We start from the raw sequence: 13,632 nt of genomic DNA on the forward strand, positions 1-13,632 counted from the left end.
GCCAATAGATTATCAGCAAGCAAAGGCATCAAGTTACTGATAGAAATCTTACTTCTAAGTAAACAAGTCATGTATCCTCAGATGATACAAGAGCAAGTTATAATGAGAATACATGGCAGGGGAGCTGAGGATTTGGGGTTCATCAATATGCTGTGATCAGCATCTTCTCTCTTGGCAGTATCTCAGTTCAAACATTGCCTGACTCTCTCTTTTTATCAATAAGCACCTGTCCAGTGTTAAAAAACTTCTGTTCTTGTGACTTTTGTATGAGGTAGCTGAAACCATGTCTCTTGCGTGGTAACTAGGCAAGGTTCATAATACTGAAAAGAAGTCTTCTTAACTCTAGTATATGTCCTGCATGCTAATGAAGAGTCCATGTACTCCTTCGTATGTGTACTGCTTTCTGTTCATTTTGCTCTCCTCAGCTGCTGCAGAGGCCTATGAAGAAAAAAACTGCTAATTCAAAAGCATCATTCAAAAGTTTGAAATGTGAAAATTCAAAAAACTAATTCAGAACACAGCACCACAGATAGGTACATGACAACATGAAGACTACATGAGGTTACATAATGTACCAAGACATCTAAACAGGACCACATGACTATATGCACTTTTAATTGTTGAAACATGTAGCAATAGCTTGTGGAAACAACTGGCCTTTAAGCTAACTGATGGCTATAAACACAGCTCCTTCCATGCTGCTTTTAGTCTTGTTATGACCTTGGAAGAGATACAGGTAAACATACCTAACTGCCCATCTTTCTTGACAGGTAGAGAACCCCAATTCCACCATCCCATCTCCTCATGAAACCATCCCATGAGCCTGTACAACACTTTAATGCAGAAGGAAGTTTCCCCAGGGATCAAGAAAAAAGAAGTTTCCTATGTAACAGACTGAAATGACTCATGAAATGGCCTAACAAATGAAAAGAAAGAAAAAAACACAGTGCATCTTCTTAATTTCTTGTGAAACTGCAATCTTAGTTTCCATGTATCTCAGTTCCTTCTCAGTAAAACAGGAATATTCATAACATTGTACCTCAGAGGAGTTCATTGGAAATGTATTCAAGTAAGTGCCTCAGAAGCACTGAGAAAAGCGTGACACACTGTACTGAGTACTGCAGTAAAGTCTGTGAGGAAATTAATAATTCCAGCTTCAGTGCATGATCTTATAATTTGAATTAAATAAAATATAAGGCCAAATACTGAATGAAGAAGATAAAAGTGAAAAATTAAATAGCTGCTCATGAGTGGTGAACACCGTTCATCTTTTATGCTAAACAACACACTGGTCCTATTAAACAAACAAACAAAAAACAAAACCCAGATAAGACTGTTTAATTAAAACTTATATTAAAACCTAATTGTATTCATTGTTTTTCTGAAGAAAATATGAAAAGACAAGATTAGATAAATGTTGCAAATGATGCCAAAGCTCACTGTAAAGCTAAGAATGCTGAGAACACTGTAGCTGGTGGTGCTCAAACTGGCCGGCCCAGATTCCCTGTAAGAGAGGTTCACTTGAACAACATGCACTTCAGAACTCCCAAAGTACAAAGCCAGGCACCATGAAATGAACAACAAGCTACAGTTATACAGTACACTTGTAGAGATCTACAGTACAGTTGTAGAAATCTACAGTACAGACACAATACAAAGCAGTGGTAGATAATGAGATCAGATTGACCATAATGCTACAAAACCAAGAGGAAACAAGCCGCGAGTGTGAGACTGTAGCTTAGAGGCTAAACATGACATTTTTGGTCTATAAAGGAAGGGAATGTTACGTAGAACAAGGAGATGACATTGCATAGTATTAATGCATTACTGACCTGATGATTCTCCGTCTCTGAAATTCATCAATAAACGGTAAATTTCATGAATCCACTCCAGCAGGAGATTTTATGAGCTGCCTGCAGCCAAGCCCTCTCGCCTTTGTCAGAGAAACTGGTGCTCCCATGTGTAAGGTTCCTGCTTATCAGCTGTGAGCGCAACTAGGACAGAAGACCAACTCAGTCTGGTTAGTTACTGTCGGTGTTTTGAACCTCCGTCAGCAAGGTTGAGTTTGATTAATTGGTTGGCAGAAAAAAAATGTAGTAAAACAGAAAACAAAGTCAGTTGTGAAACTCAGACACATTTGGAAAGTTCTTATTAAAGTCTTTTGATCTTCAGCTGTAAATACATCCTGTCATGTGTACCGGTGAACCTGAGAGGCACTAGAAAAAGTAAAAGAGCAATGATAGATAATAGGGAAGTGATCAGACAGAGGTGGCTGAAGAGCTTCTGCTCACATGCTCTGAATCTTTTCATTTGCAGGGTCTGGAAATTTCTCCTTTTTTTCCAGGGTAGTTTCCCTATTTTACTTGTTTACCTAAACTTAGAAACCATTTATTTGTGCAAGTCTATGATGACTTGCATAGGAATAAGAAAGACTTCTTTTGCTTACATTTTGGTCATACAAAGATAAACATATTTCCCAATTTATAGAAAATTCTAACATGTGCCATTAAAAATACACTATGTGTCTCAATTCAAAATGCATCAGCAAAGGCAAATCAAGGATTAAAATTACCCCAGAAGAACCTAAGGCAGATAAATTACTAATCTAAAAACAATGGAAAACTAGAGGAAAGAGTGGTTGAATCAACAATAAGAAATTAACCTCATATCAGATGTTAAGAAATTTTAGATTATCCCTGTAAAGTAAAGGTTGGTAAGGTATAACAACTCTTTAATGACCTATGCTAGCTCAGTTGAAAAAAAAAAAAAAAAAAAGAAAAAATTCAATCCATTAAAACCCAATATCAATACTATTCTAGAAACCATCGTTTTGCAGGCAGGCAATTTTTGTGTGTGTGTGTGCAGAAGACAAGAAGTCAGCAGGTAAGAATGTTGACCTGGAATGAAATTCCCATTCAGACACATTGCAGCTATGGAGAAAAATATCTCTCAGATGAATGCGAAAAAGACGCATTTTGCCATTTAGAATCTGTGTGTTTCAGAAGCAAAAGAAACATTTGGGATGGACAATTTCACTCTTTGAATGCATCTGAAGCTGACTGAACTGACATAATCTGATTTTGAGATGTGTGTTTGCTGGTTGTGTGCTGACTTACACAATATTTTTCACTTTTTACATCTCAAATGCTTTTATTTGAAGTATTAAGCCCTGAGAAAAGTTTTAGCAGTAATGACCGTATCAGATTAAAGAATCTTACTCACTTAATTTTTTCTTTCATGGCAAAAACATATATTGTTAATTATAAGCCAAATTACCAGCTTATTGAAACTCTTGAGGAACTTAGAGTAGCATGGTAACCGCCAGTATTATTATGTAAAAAGACTAAGGAGAAATGATTAATCTAATGTACTTACTAATACAGTCAGGCTCTAGATTCAGCAAAGTGTTTAAACATACATTACAAGGTAGTCTTAAGTGTCATCCCATCACCAAAATTCTTTAGAAGCTATAAAGAAATCAGACTGAGTTAAATGATGCAGGTAGAATAAGGGACTGGACAAATCGAAGCAAATAAATACACAATACACTTGTCTAACAAGGCAACATAACATAGAAAAACATGTTGCACATGGAATGGTAGATACTGCAGCAAACCATAGCTGCATTTTTGAGTACACCCACTAGCATCTTCTCTGGAAACAGGGTGAGCAGAGGTGTACCAGGACACCCGCATTTTCATAGTCTGATATGGAAGTTCTGCTGTCATCACTCTATAACTGTATGTGCACAGCATAACATATATAAAATACCTGTATACGAAACAAACAATTGTCAATTACAAAATTAAATCACACCTTATACATAACAAGAACAGAACTCACTGAGACCATTTTGTCTCCTGGCCTGATACCTTACACTCATGAAGCCAGGAAGATAACTTCATGGTGCAAACAGGATCATATCAATAATGTCTTATATGGAAGAACACAGAGAAAGTTTTGTTTCTTGAGCAATGAAGCACCTAGGAAATCACCCTTCTTTGTAGTTTTAAAGATGTCTTTCAGCCAGCATAGCTCTCTGCGTTGCCTGCAACTGTTTCTTTTTGGCCTGCCACATTGTGGGTGAGATTTCTGCTCAGACATCCACTGACTGCCTCAGCTGTTGATCTCCTGTGGTGACATATGCTTGGAGAGTTTGACTGGGGAGCTGCAGGCAGGGCCTGTCAGGAAGCACCTGGGAGACCAGGGTAATGGTGTCCACAGGGCTGGGACACGGCCAACAAGGAAAGCCAGGCAGGGTGGGGCACAGTGATTGATCTGACATGTCCCTTACAGAGGTAAAAAAAACAGGCTCTTCAGAAAATGTTTTACTTGTTTATTGATTTTAAACGATGCCTGCCTTGTAGTTAGTACCTTGGACATTCAAATGCTTACCCAGGAATTATAAAAATTGGTTTTAATGTCCTGCTCTTCTTCCATCTCTTAGAAAGAAGTCACCAGCCTACAGGTCAGCAGTTTAAGATAGGTGAATTTGCTTTCCATTTAAAACTGTGCCCCTCACAGAGCAAAAAAATAATTGAAGAATAATAGGTGCAAGAGGAAGAAAGTAGGAGTAACCCGAGTCCATATTTTCGTGGTTGGAACACCAACAGTGACACCAACACAGGGCAGGGAAATCTAGACTATAGTTCATGCTTACATGACAATCTTCAGGTTCTTCTCAATGGCTGCTGAACCTAAAATCCATAAACGGTTGTGGAAGCCAGACTGGAAGGCAAGATTCCCCTCCCTTACTCCCCAGCAAGGTAAGGATCCCAATTGATGGAGTACACAGCCTTTCTTACTCTTCTCCATTCTTCACTTAATGCAGATCATTAAATAAAACACATTGCTTGGCAGAAGTGCTGTATTGTTTACCTCTGTCTTGACAGAAAGAAGGAAGATCTGCTCCATTATTTCAAACCAAATGCCAAGGTGTATTTGTCTTGGGAAGGCTTTCAGTCTCCATGCCTGGAAGCAGGTAAGTTTCTGACATCTGGAGAGGAGTAAGATTTGAGACATACTTCTATGCATTGCATTTTATCTGTTTTTTTCACCAGCGTTCAGGGTTTTCTACTTGCTTTTCTGAGCCATTCTAATATCACAGTGCTGTTTATGAGCCTGGGTTCCTGCCTTTAGATTGTGTTCTTCCTTTGCCTTTCAGGAAAAAATAGGTAAGTGTGGGCAATGTCTAACTCATTAGCATTTTAGGCCATTTTAAAAATTCTAGTTCCTTCTGTTATCTCCAAGTCTTTCATTCCTCATGTACTTTGTATTCCCTTCAGTTTTAGCCGTAGATGAAAGTCATTCACATTTTCCAGCCTCATGAAGTACGTTAGCCCTCTTCCCCATATAAAGGATTGGAACATTCATCAGTAGTAAAATGCAAGTAAAAACTAATAGAACTGGACAACCAATACACTGCAAATACTATGCATGATAATTTTGCCTCTCTGGGGATTCTGATGCCCTTTTCTAACAAACAAAGTCAATTTACTAAAACATCTGAATGGACTATTCATCGTATGTACAGTATTCAACATTTAATATCCAGCTAAACAGTGAAGCAAAAGAACTGTCCTATTTTCTTTAAATATCAGTTTATAAACAGCTGATGCTACCTCACTAAACCCAGCTTTTAAAATATTATTAAATATGTCCTGCATGAGGTACATTGTCCTGCCAAAACAGTCTCCAGTATCAATAAGTTGAGCTATAAACTGATCAGCAGGAGAAACATACTGATGACTGTATTGTTAGGACAAGGCAATTGTCAAGCGTTCACTCAGCAAGAGAATATAGAACTAATGATGGGAATCTACAGCATTCTCTGCTTCAAAACAGCTGTTCATATATTTGTAAACAATGTTTTCTACTTTCCCCTTCTGCCTTCTATTTTAGCTGTAATGTCTTATTTGTAAGATAACTAGAGACAACAAGAAAATTGGGGGTTTATTTTCATGACAAGCATAACAGAGGGGAATAATAAATTTAATTTGATTTAGTTTATCATACAAATTGAACTATTGCCTGTATACTTCATCATTAGACCTTCATCTATATCCATGTTTTTCTTTGTGTGTTCATAAAATTAGCCAGATTTGCAACTACTAAAACTATCACAGCTCACAGCACCCACAGTGCCATCACACTACCAGCAAGAGAAGCTTTGTCAGCATTGCGACACATGAACACTGACTGTGAAAAAACAGAGCCTAGCTTGTGGCACTACTTTTGCCTCCCTCTGTTGCAGGTAACGCTGTATCTTCTCTGATGCGCTGAGCAGCCCCCTGGATGCTGGCAAAGCTGAGACAGTGCAGTTGCCTGTCTGCTGAGACACTCCTGGGGGCTTTCACATGCCAGTGGGATGGTGATTGTCAAACTCTCTCGCACGGCATGTGATAAGCAAAGAGGCACAGCAAACAGCTCTGACCCATTCTCATGATATCCCTTAAACCCCAGAGTTTGTCCTAAAACTGATATTACTATTTTTTGGGGTGGAAAAAACTCTTAGGTATATGAAAAGAAATTACAACAGTAATTTGTAACAGTAGGTTACAAATCACTTTCTTTTCCTGAAAAGAAACAGACAAGGGGTCACAACATGCACTAGAAAAGAGAAAAGCATTAATACTTGTTTTGTTTAAAGGAAAAAAAGTGCAGTTGACATATCAGCCTCAGAAACTGACTGAGAAACTGCAATCAAAACATATCAATTTATGAAATCAGAACCCAGTGGATTTCTTATTTCTAAGCAGAGCTAATTCAGTTATCTGACAGGTGTGAAACTATCACCTTAATTGCAGGTATTTAGTTTGTGTTAGATAGAACACTGATGTAAACATAAGAGAGGAAAGAGATATCAATAAGAAGGAAACTGTAAAGGTTAGAACGTCAGAAATGTACTGAGGAGATAGTCAAGTGAAATGTCACTGGGAAATGAAAGTCAGCGCAAAATTATTTGTATAGGGAAAGGAGGAGAAATGTTGGGAAGAAATAGCATTGACAGTAATTTATACACATTTAGAACTTGACATAATGAGGAAGCTAGAGGAAGGAAATGCAGGTATAGACTGTTATCTAAAAGACATTACACATCAGAATCAAAGGGAAGAAGATCCTTTTAACAGCTAGCAATAAATATTGCCCAAGAAGATGCTGCAATCAAGCCAGTTAGGCAAAGAGGAACGTTTTATCACTGGTAGAGGAAGGCCTCCTGCTGTTAACCTGTTATTTTTCCTTCCTCCATCACCCAGCAAACCTGCTAACACCCTGCTGATCTTGTGTTCCTGACTTCCTGAAACAGGGTTCTAGCTTGATTGGGAAAAGCATCTGTTTTCCTACCTCATCTGGGATGCACCAGCCAGGGAGACTCAGATTGGCCAGTTAGTACTTCAGGGGTGAGCAAAGTCCTTAGGTATTTACTGCCATGCATAATGTAAAGACTCTGAACTAGAGGCAAACAAAAAGAAAGAACAAAAAAGATCCAAATCAGCAGAGAACATTAAGATAGGTCCTTGTTTTTCAGGTGTAATGATCAAGGAGAAAGTCACTTGCTTACAATTACAGGAACATAAGTTAGAGAATGAAATTAATTTCCTAGATCACAGGTAATTAAAAGTAGTTTGATTAGAGAAGAAAATGGATACAATATGTGCTTTATAGTAGCACAGTATAAATTTCAGAAATGTTCATAGTATGTTCCCTGAGGAAAACAATCTAATTAGAAAATTCAGTCTTGGCAAGATCTAGGTGTAGTCCAAACAGCTCTTCTGTTTCTAAATCATATGGTTCACAATTATACAAATCCTGTTTTCATGATATCCTGTCTCCAATGTTTTGCAGTATAAAGGCAGATATTTCTGGTTATCTTTAGAGAGGATATGAGTACTGTGCACCATAAAATAGACAATAGACAATATCTTTAATTAGATCCTTCTCTATTTAATGTGTGGGTGATATTAAGAATGGTTCTGTGACCTGCTGTTTTTGAGGAAAATAAAGGACTCCACTTTTAAAGCTTTTATTTTGGCAAATTATATTTTGTGCAATTTCTATCAGGATGTTTGTGTTCCACTGGGAAAGCAGATACTAACCACAAAGAGGAGAAACACAGGCAGCAGTGTATCTTCCCATCAACTCCCGCTAGCCCTGACAGCTTTTGCTATGATGAAAAATGTAATAGGATATATAGATAATACTGGATTTCTTGTTTTGATTTTACATTCTTTACTTGTTCAGTCAAGTGCACTGAAGCCAAGCATAAAATGACTGACCTGGAGAGTTCAAATTTATTTGGTTCTTTCAAAGACCTGATTTCTCTCAAATATCTGCAAGAAAAAGAGGGAGCAGAGAAGGAAAACAAGACAATGTTATTTCTTTGCCAAGAGCCCGTCCCTAGGTCAGAGAATTCTTCTTTAAAAGGCAGTGTTGCTTTATTTCATATAGGATGCAATAAGAAAAGTAATTTCTATGGACAGTTTCAGGGATTCAGGTTGAGTTTCCTAATTCCAGTTGATGTGAAAGTAAGTCATGCCAGTAAAGCCCAATGATGTGCATTGGAAAATGGGAAAGAAAAGTGTAAAATAGAGCTGAATGAGAATGAAACAAAACAGCCACTGTGGATTCCAGCTATAAAAAACCAAAATACTGCTTCTTCTGTGACCCAAGTGACACACAAACTGCAACACCTATCACGCCCCCATGGCCAAAGCTCTAATCCATGGAAGAGAATAAAAGAAGGGTTTTTTTATGAGGAGGAGGGTGTGAAACAAGTTTGAATCCTCTTGTGGAAAAGGGGAGGTTAAAGAAGCAGATGTGTTTGTCTGAATCAGCCCTGACTAATATTATAAATTAAATTCATACAATTGATTTTTTTATACTCTATCACTACAGAGGAGGCTGTGTATGGAAAGGAGTAAAAGAGCTCTAAGTCAGCTCTGTGCTACATTTGATAGGCCTGTTCAGGACTCAGTACGCTCCTACTAACCAGCGACTTCAGACAGCTTTCCATGCAATGATTTCCCCCATTACCTGACATCTGCCCCTCCCTGTATCTTGTGCTGCTGACAGTTCTCTTGCCACTCACTCATTGGACATACTGTCCATGGCCAAGTTGATTTCATTAATTAAAGTAGCAGAAAACTCATTTGCCCAGAGGGAAAGGAAACTGTATCCTACTGGGACAGCAAGCTGAACTGGTTCAGAGAAGAGTCAGTGAGTTGTCACTGGGGAGGGAGTGTGGTTGCCCCTTTTGGCAGCAAAGAGTCATTAGCTTAGCTCAGCTGTACATACCTTCAGCTAGCAGTGAACTCACCAGCAACACCTCTTGCAGAGAGTGTGTTTTCTGAGGGCCTTTTCATTCATCTTAAAAGACCTTCACATAGAGAAATAAAGAAAAAACAGTAAATCAAATCAAGCTCAAAGAGCTTCTAGAAGCTCTAATCAAAACACAGTTACAAACGCAATCATTGCTGCTGCCTCCAAATAGGCGAGATTGCAGCTCAAGCCCTTGTCCTTGGTTTGTGAAACAGGAAAATGCACTGGCTACTACTGCTTTGCGTTAGCTCAGAACAACACAGTTGGAGCCTGGTGGAGCACAGCTGTTGAAATAAGGACTATAAGTGCCCTGTCTCCTTAACCTCCCTCTTTTCAATGAACTGGGACATCGGTTCTGTCTCCCTCTCTACATTTAGTAAGTTCAGCAGTACCCAGAACAGAACAGGTGTTTCCTATGTATTAAGCTTTACATGTTTTTAAGTAAAATTCCTCGAAAGAGTTCAGGTTCAAAACAGGAAAAATGATACTCGATAAAACAAAATGCTACTAGTTCCTCAAAGCTCTTATTCAAGATAAACACACTCGACAGATAATGCCACAGATAAACTGTTGTTTATGGAGCTGATTCCAGGGGGGTATTCCATTGCCTAATACTGCAAATTCATTCCTCATACATTGGGAACAACAACCAAAAAGCAAACAGATGAGTTTTTTTTAAATAAAATTCTCTGTAGGAGTAAAACAGAATGAACCAAATGTAAAAGATAGTGATTTGTGTATTACATAATGTAACAGTGTGATTGAAAATATAAGTGACGAAAAATCGAAAACCTTAAAACATTAACATGTAGTAGTACAAATACCATTTAAGTTTAGAGGCTTTTTAAAACATTTGTTTTACTTCAATTATAGGATCCTTTCTAAAACACAATATCCTTTTTATTTAGAAGCAAGACATGTAAACCCTAAAATCTCCTATATCAGAACACATTAATAAAAATGTTTAAAATACAGATAATCAGTGTCATTACTATGTAAAAGTATTGTAACCAAGAAAAGATTTTTCCCAAGAACAGTGCAAGGAATCTGGAGCTACAGGAATATAAAAGTTATAATCTAAATTAATTCATAGATCAGAGAAATATTTATAAGCAAACATTATCAATAAGTACACAGAAGTACAATCTAAACACTTGCTGAAAAAAAAAGATAAACACTTAGATGCAGAGTTTGAAGGTAAAAAAATATTATTCCAAGTAATTCACCTAAATGAGTCAAAGTGCAGCCCCCAACATATTTACGTTTTCACATACATCAATGAGGCAGTATTTCGTTCTGTATCAGTAGCAAAGCACACACCAATTAGCTGAACATAGCAGCAGTCACACCATTGCCATTTTCTTACATGTTTCTATTTCATTAAACTGCTTGCTTCCGTTCCTATTCATGCCAGCACTCACGCATGTACAGAGTTTATCAAATGCTAAAATGTTCTCTTGAATTGAAAGCTGGTAGCACTTCCCTGTCAGTCTCTTAAAATCATTACAGAGGATTAAGCAGGATTTCAGCACAAAATACACATACCTAAACATTTTATGTATTTAAAAACTAGTCACATCTCATTGAGCTAACACCTATGTATACTAAAAGCCATACATGCATGCAGCCAAGTGGAGAATGCACAAGCTCAAATTACCAGACAAGGGAGGGGAATCACCTAAGAAAGCTGCCATAAGAATTATCCTGCCATTGCTTCTTTTAAATGTCATGCTCCAAATGGCCTGTGACAGCTGCAGGGAGGTAATCAAATTATTCAATCAAAACTAAGTTTCTTCTGCTACAGTGAGAAACTCTTTGTATGAGAAAGGTGTGTACGGGAGTGGGACATTAAATGTAGAATGGCTTTGGAAAGTACAAACAGAGTTACACGTTACCATGAGGGAAACAGCCCAGATGGCAGGGACTTTAGATCCTGCAGTATTCGCATAGAGATTCCCCACTATTCCTCCCCATGCAGCACTATCGGTGCCAAGGTCAGATCAAGTCATGGACAAAAGATGTCCATCTGAAGGACAAGATGAAAGTTTTGCCAGTGGATAGAGAAAAACACATGCTGGAGCACTTCAGGCCTCGTGAAGTTTACTGTGGTTGAACCACCCTCCAAATCTGGAGTTTGAAAGTGCTCCTGGATTCCTCTCCCACACTAAGCTAACACATCCCCCAAATATGCTTTCTCTTGTATTGGAGAAAGAGACTGGCAGAAAAATCCATCCTGTACTAACTTACCAGCTTTTGACCATGTGATGACAGGAGTGCTTTTCCTGCTCGGTTTTGGGAATGAATCAATACGACAAATTGTTGTAGGCTTTCTAGGTGGAAGGACTAGCCTTTCCAGATGAAAGTAGGACATTTATCCTACCGTTGTATAGAGGTATGAAGACAGTAAGGAAAGGTGTTGCAGATAAAGGTGGCAAGCCCAAAGTGAGAGAGTGCAAGGAAGGACTGGATTGCATGCTTGCATTTACGACAAAGCTAACAGGGAGGTCACTTCTTCTGGGGTTTTCCCACATGGTCAGGAACAGCACATTTTTTATGGATGCCCAGCTTGAGGCATAAGATGTAATTAACTGCTTAATACCCCAAAGTATGAACTGAATAAAATCAGGGTAAGCAATTAAAAGTGGGATACATCTGACCTGAACTTCAGGTGCTCCTTGTCAAAAAGAAATGTCATCATTGTGGGTTTGTGTGCACAAGCCTCGATGAGAGCCTTGGTTTGCATTCCAGCTTCAGTGCTTTAAGAGCTATGAAGTTTCTAACACATCGGGTCTTGACAACCTCTAGTTAAGAGAGGAAAGCCATCCCTCTGCCCCAGTCATTTACGTGAAGGGGGGTAAGAAAAGGTGTTTTAGGGAGCTGATCCTTATTGCTAGTGAGCTCTCTGTTGTTGCTTTTCAGATCCACTCTTTCTTCACACTCTGCCTCTGGGCAATAGCAGACTGTTGACAGTCATACACAACTGCTGCCTTTCCCCTAGGCCCCAGCACTTCAAAGCTGCATACTGGAATGAAAGATTAATATAGAAAGATACATATATTTTTATGTGACACCAATGCTTTTGAACATTCACAACAGTATTTCTGAAGCCCCATTTCAGCTGCTGATTACATATTCATGATCATAAATATATTCGCTGTGGTTTTAATTGTAGCATGTTCCTCAAATTTTAAAATGTTTTGTTATAAATCCACTTACACTATACTATAGATAATTTACATCATTTGGCATTTTGCAAATTTATGAGATGTGTTACTGTAAAAAACAAGCTCATTGAGCAGACCACTGTCTCTGACCCTTTTACATAAGACCACTTTTGCCCTTTCACATAGCTTCTAATTTAATATCAGAAACAATAAAATACATATGTAGCTGCCAAAGTCCAGATAAGGCAAAGTTTTCCTGACCCTCAAAGTCCTAGTTTGCTTGATAGGTCGATGTTTCAGTCAAAAAGATTTTTTTTCTCTCTGCTGGCCTGAAAAGATACAGAACTAAACAGACAACACATCTTGTCTTTATCCTATTGGACCTTTCTTACACTCTCTGAAATTCTGGTCTAAGGTTCTGTTCAAATACTGGAGGTGTTACATATGGCACAGGCAGCTGAAATACACTTCATAAAGGTTTTTATGGTTGATCTTCATACCCACTTCACTTTTGGCTCCATATGCCTCAGGGTTAGTCAGACTACCTTCAGTAATTGCACATATGGAGACAACCGAGTTTCTACTAAGATAGGAAAGTCCTGTCAATATAGAGTATGAATGGAATCACGAAATGTGCTTCAACAGGCAACAATGGTATAGATTTTCAATTACAGTCTAAGCTCTTGAAAGATAAGCTCAGAAAACTGCTTAAAGACAGGTGTTTGCTCTAGCATCTTCGTGCATGAGGCTTCATATCAGTTTCCCTCATCTGTTAAATGAGGCAACATAATTTGTTTACAGAGAGTTGCAAAGGCGATTTTTTCAAGGCTAGTTCTTGTTTATATGGTCATTTCATGTTTCTTTAGCAAAGCTGAGGATATATGGGTTATTTCCATGCCCTTTAAGACTGCTGCACCCCACTTGCATTCAGAAGATTATTGTCATATAGATAACTGGATTCTAGCCAATATGGTCTCATAGTTTCTTCATAAATAAAAGCATATTTCCAGGAAGGAACATGAGTCTTCACACTATTAGCCTTTTGAAAAGCTATGGGTAGGTGCTTTTAAGGCTCACTTGTTCTTCTCATCCTATCTCAGAATCCACTAAAGTTCTTAAAATGCAAGTATTCTGCTAGACTCTGCAGGAG

The 13,632-nt window shown here is 38.2% G+C and overlaps 1 long non-coding RNA gene across 1 annotated transcript; it reads right to left on the reverse strand.

Annotated features, from left to right (window-relative positions):
* Window positions 1-7,351: 7,351 nt before the first annotated feature.
* Window positions 7,352-9,355, reverse strand: LOC142360753 (uncharacterized). The gene is made up of 3 exons (XR_012763332.1): window positions 9,317-9,355; window positions 8,277-8,330; window positions 7,352-7,452 (listed from the first exon to the last, which is right to left on the reverse strand). It is a non-coding gene; the product is annotated as an uncharacterized LOC142360753 (long non-coding RNA).
* Window positions 9,356-13,632: the final 4,277 nt, after the last annotated feature.

Source organism: Opisthocomus hoazin, chromosome 3, assembly GCF_030867145.1.
Source record: "Opisthocomus hoazin isolate bOpiHoa1 chromosome 3, bOpiHoa1.hap1, whole genome shotgun sequence".
In the NCBI taxonomy this organism is placed as follows: Eukaryota; Metazoa; Chordata; class Aves; order Opisthocomiformes; family Opisthocomidae; genus Opisthocomus; species Opisthocomus hoazin.